We start from the raw sequence: 5,542 nt of genomic DNA, 5'->3' as shown, positions 1-5,542 counted from the left end.
TTTGCATATTGCTGGTATTGCTTCATAACAGTAGAGATAGTGAGACTCTTGGTATATAATTATTTTCCTTAATCAGATATGAAGATAAAAGACTAGAACTACCTGTAAAATTATGCTTTCATTACCAAGAAAAGGAATTGTTGTGTTTTGGGTTTTTTTATTGTTGTTGTTTGTTTTGTTTTTTTTTTCTCTTTGCTTTGTTTATAAAATGCTAAGAATGACATTTGTTCAGCAGACTTTGGCGAATCTGCTGGGTAGGGAAGAGTTTGAGGGGCCCTGCTCTCTCACTTACTGTTCTGATGAGAGACATTGATGAACACTGTCTTAGTGACTTTTCTCCTGCCAAAACAAAACACCGTGACCAAGGATCTGTTGGGAACTTATGGTTCCAGAGGACTGGAGTGTATGACCGTCATGGCAGGGAGCGTGGCAGCAGGAGAGAGGCATGGTGCTGGAGCAGAAGCTGGGAGCTCACGTCTCATCCACAGGCACAAAGCAGACAGAACTAACAGACGGCATGGGCGTTTGAAACCTCAGAGCACAGCCGCTCCCACCAGCTGTACAAAAAGCATTCAAATAGATGAGTCTTTGAGAGCCGTTTTCATCCAAACCATCAAATTTTGCTTCCACTTCCTGGCCCCCATAGGCCCATGACCATACCATAATATAAAGTGCGTTTAGTCCTGTTTGAGAAATCCCCACAGCCTTGCACAGTCTCAGAGTTTCATCTGAGGCTCGAGGCAGTCTCTTAATGGTAACCCTTTGCAAGATGGAAAAACATGCGTCCGATATACAGTGGTGCAGAGTGTACAGCACCCTTCAAAAGGGAGAGATGGTGGCAAAGCAAGGAAGTACTGCACCAAAGCCAGACAGAAACAAAGAACAAACTCCCAACTCCTGTAGTTCTTTGTCCAGTACCAGCGGGCTTACGTGGACCCATCCTTTGCTGACTGCAACACACTCCTCTATCCAGGGCTGGTTCCACTCCCTCTATGCCGCTCTCCTTGACAGACATTCCAGGGCTCTGACATCTCCAACACAATCTAGGCTTCACCTCCACATCTTCACTCAGTGGTCTCCGTACAGAGACTCCCCTGCCACACCTGGCTTCAGGCTTTCCTTAACTGGAGCATCCATAGCCCCTTACTCCCCTATCCTTAAGACTCTGAAGTCAGAACTACAGGGCCCATGTTGCCAAGTTTGGCTGCCCACTAGGGATACGACCTACCTCCTCATTACATTTGAATAAGCAATGATTTATTGGTGCTTTCCTATATTGGATAAGCTTTTCTTTATTTTAGAAGATTGATTTGGCATTTCCTTTTTGTAAGGTGGACACATAGCTGGGTGGGGCCTTGCCCGGAAGGTACCACTCCTGTGACTCCATTTCACCCCAGACCTTTCTGTAGACTTCTCTCTTTAATCACAGGGTGGCTTCGGCATTAAACTTCCTGGTGCCCCTTTTCTCCTCACACTGTACATTTCGTGTGCCTTTTTGTCCTGCGTGGACCTGCCTAATGGTGTTCACTAATAAGCACACCACAGCCACTATTAGGCTGTCTCCTGTGCCAGGGAAGTTAGTCCCCAACTCTTCACTTGCTTCAGGCAGAGTCTTAGGACAAGGGTGAAAAGCAGTCACATTCTTTGCCAAAATAGTACAAGAATTTCCTCTAGCCCAGCTGCTAATATTGTTCCCCTCTGAAACCTCTTGAGCTGGGACCCTGGAGGTCACATTGCTTTCAGCACCACTCTGGGTTTTGTTTTGATTTGATTTTTCAAAACAGGGTTTCTCTGTACCTTTGGGTTCTGTCCTGGAACTAGCTCTTGTAGACCAGTCTGTCCTCAAACTCACAGAGATCCACCTGCCTCTGCCTCCCAAGTGTTGGGATTAAAGGTATACACCACTGCTGCCCAGCCACTCTGGCTTTCAAGCTTCTGCTAGGATGGCTTACAGCATTCAACTGCTTTCCTAATCCCAAGCCCTCCGTTTCCTTCAAAAAACAGCATGGTCAGCCTTGTCTTAGCAGTACCTTACTCACTGGTACCAACTTCTGTCTTTCTTGGCAGAAGTTTCTGTCCTGCCTGGTCCCGCAGCTGTTCAGTCCCAAAGAAGCACATAGAGGTTTACATTCATTGTGAATCGGTTGGCCTCTTAGCCCAGGCTTCTTATTATCTTTCACATCTTAAATTCACCCATAATTCTTATCTGTGTTAGCCACATGGCTTGGTACCTCTTATCAGTGAGGCATTCTCATCTTGCTTCCTTTGCATCTGGGTGATGACTGCAGACTGAGCCTTTCCTCTTCCCAGAATTCTCCTATTCTAATCACCTCGCCTTTACTTCCTACCTGGCTACTGGCCGATCAGCATTTTATTAAACCAGTACAACTGATAAATCTTTACAGGGTACAAGACCATTGTCTCACAGCATGTCTTATTCCATTGCTGTGAAGAGACACCATGACTAAGGTATCTTATACAAGATAAAGTGTATTGGGGGTTCGTGGTTCCAGGGGGTTAGAGTCCATGTCCATCATGGCAGGAAGCATGGCAGCAGGCAGGCAGGCACTGAAGCACTGACTGAGAACTTCTGGTCCACACACATGAGGCAGAAAGAGTATTGAGACATTGCATGAAGCCTACCCCTAGTGACACATCCTCCAAGGCTACACCTCCCAATCCTTCCCAAACAGTTCCGCCAACTGGGGACCAAATATTCAATTATATGAGCCTATAGGGGCCATTCTCATTCAAACCACCACAAATATATATGTCCAAAAAAAAAAAAAATCACAGACCAGTTAGGAAATACACAAAGCGATAGGGGCAAGGCAACAAGATCTAGTGAGGTCTTCCCCACAGGTCAGGAGACTTCATGGAGGAGACATTTGTTTTGGGTCTTGAGCAGGTGGGAGAGCCTGGTGAAGAAGGTTGTAGGTCAGGAGAAGAGTATGTGCAAAGTTCATGGGGAAAAAAGACTCGGGGACTGAAATATCGCAAGTGAGGGGAGGAGTTGTAAGAGATGAGAGGAGCGTGTCAGGGACCATTCATGGACACTTCACAGGCCATTGTCAGGAGCAAAAGAGAGAAACTGTTGATGTGTGATAGAATGCTCCTGACAGAATGATTCTTCATTTCTGAAAGTTATTAAGTAGGGAATAGGTCATAAGAAGGGCTAGCTCAGACACATAGTACTCCCAGTGGCTAAGTTCACAATGGCCATAGAGAATAGGAGCCAATTTTAGAGGGAGACCCACGAGGGGTTCCCATTGAGTTGAATATGGGGATAAAAGCAAGGGCTGAATCAGATCGTCTGCTCGATGTGTCCAGTCCATACAGGCAGGACTCAGCACTGATGCAGATCTTGGCCGAAAGCCTTAGGAGCTCTCCTGGGATGTGGGGAAAGTAGTCAGTGCTTATAGGACCCGTCAGGCATTTCTCATCTCCCTCTCTGCCAAGAGGCAGTGCTCATCCATCTCCATCACTCCAGTGACACATAGAACTGACGTCACCCCATTGAGACATCTACTAAACTTCTTGGCCACAGTTCAGTTGGTCCTCAACAATGTAAACATACTCTGATTCTGCTTATGTCACCTCTAATTTGTCCCCTGTGACTCAGTGACATCTTAAGAGCATCCCTGAGAATGACCCCATACCTCTTTTGGTTTGCTCGTAAAAATAAGTATCTGAGTTCATTGTTTCTCTTCTGGATAAACCTGTGGATACTTGACAGCCGACCTGGCAGTCACAGCCCTACCTGACAATAACCTCTTGCTTCTGACTTGACTTAATCAGAGCAATGGAAAGAACAGGATTAGTTAGGTGGGAGAAATGACATTTTTTTGTTGGAAAACTTGAATGAGATATTTCCATGAAGGGCAGATCAAAAGGTGTTTGTGTATGTCTGCCACTCAAGGAAGAATTGTCGCTGTAAGTCTGAGGATTATTGGCAGACATGTTGTCTCATTTCTGCCATTAAATACGCAAGCAACAGCCACTTAAGGGGAAAAAGATTTGTTCTGACTCACGGTCAGGAATGCAGTCCATAACAAAGAAGTCTGGACATGGACACATTCTGTCCACAACCAGGAAGCCCAGAATGATGATTCCAGGCCTCGGCTAGTATTCTTTCTGTGTAGTCCATGTCCCCATCCCCTCAAATGGACCGTCTGCAGTTAAGGTGCCTCTTCCTACCTCCACCTAGAGAATCCCTCCCAGCCACGCCCCAAGGTGTGTCTCCTAGAAGACTCTAGATCCTGTAAAGTGACATTAGTTATCCCAGTAAGTGGGTGCTATTTTACGTCATATCAGCTGAGAAGTCCAGCTTCTTGGGATGGGGTGGGGGGTGTAGAAAGTCACCTATCTGATGCAGATACAGAGTTGGGTCACCGGCACCAAATGATTTGAAAAGGTGACCCGTGAGCTTAGGGAACAGCAGGACTGATGGAATGCGGGTGTTAGACAACAGAAGGGTGGTGAAGAACAGACAAGAGTCGGCATAGATGCTCTGTTTGCAGGGCTTTTCTGTAGAAGTGCAGTAGCTGGAGGGGGATAGAGCATCCTGGGAGGATCTCACTGAAGAGTCTACGGTATCCCTCTAAAATGGTGGAATTTGGAAAGGGGCCCCTTTTGTCAGAAGTCATATGAATATATTCCCGCAGAGGACAGACTTTACGTTTTACTTTTGCTGCAGTCATCCCAATCATAGGTTATTAACAGACATCTACTAAGATATTCTATTCAATACAATATTTTCCCGTCTCCATTTACTTTGTGTCTCCTATTAGTATTCTGATCGTAGAGAGAAAAATGGAATTCAGTGAAAGAAACAGCTCCACCAAAACAATACTTAGAAAACATTAAAGAAGAAATGAGATGAAACTTGAAGATTATTCTTATGAGTATTTGGTTAAAATTCCATATTTTTTTGAAGGAAATCCTTTCCCTGGCACCTAGACGTAGTAACGTCCTTTCTGTGTTAATCCTTTAGGAGAATAATGAGCTGCCCCGCGTTGAGTAGTCCACACGGCTGACGGGCCAGTTCAAACTTAACCATGTGGGAGAGTTAGACTGTTGCAGACTCAGAGCTAAGTTTATCCCGAGTCATTTGTAGTCCTTTGAAAGCCTCCATTGCCTGCCCTTCTGTCACACCTAATTTTCTTTAAGAGTCATCCAAACCTTTGAAATGTATTCTTGGTTAATAAAAAAAAACATATATGAAACATCTGGGGCAATCCTGGCATATGGTTGCTCAAATTTGACTCAAGAATAAACTATCTCTTATCCCCTTTTTAGTTCATAGAGGTGAGAGCTCTTTTAATTCAGAGAACGTTAGATACAAGGACCAGATGCTCAGTGTTCCTCCTCCCACAGCACGGAGCACTGTGATGAGGGACTCCAAGTTACACCTCAACTGGGCCTCCCAGAGCCCTGTGGGGGAGGCACTGTCTTAATTCTTCGTTTCAAAAAAAGAGAAGAGGGAAAAGTGTCAGGATACATAGGAAATGAGTAAACCCTGACAGTGGGTCGATCATAGTAC

This window comes from Alexandromys fortis, unplaced genomic scaffold (assembly GCF_014885135.2).
Source record: "Alexandromys fortis isolate MF-2015 unplaced genomic scaffold, M_Fortis_MF-2015_v1.1 scaffold_19, whole genome shotgun sequence".
Lineage (NCBI taxonomy): Eukaryota > Metazoa > Chordata > Mammalia > Rodentia > Cricetidae > Alexandromys > Alexandromys fortis.
This window is presented reverse-complemented; position numbering follows the sequence as displayed.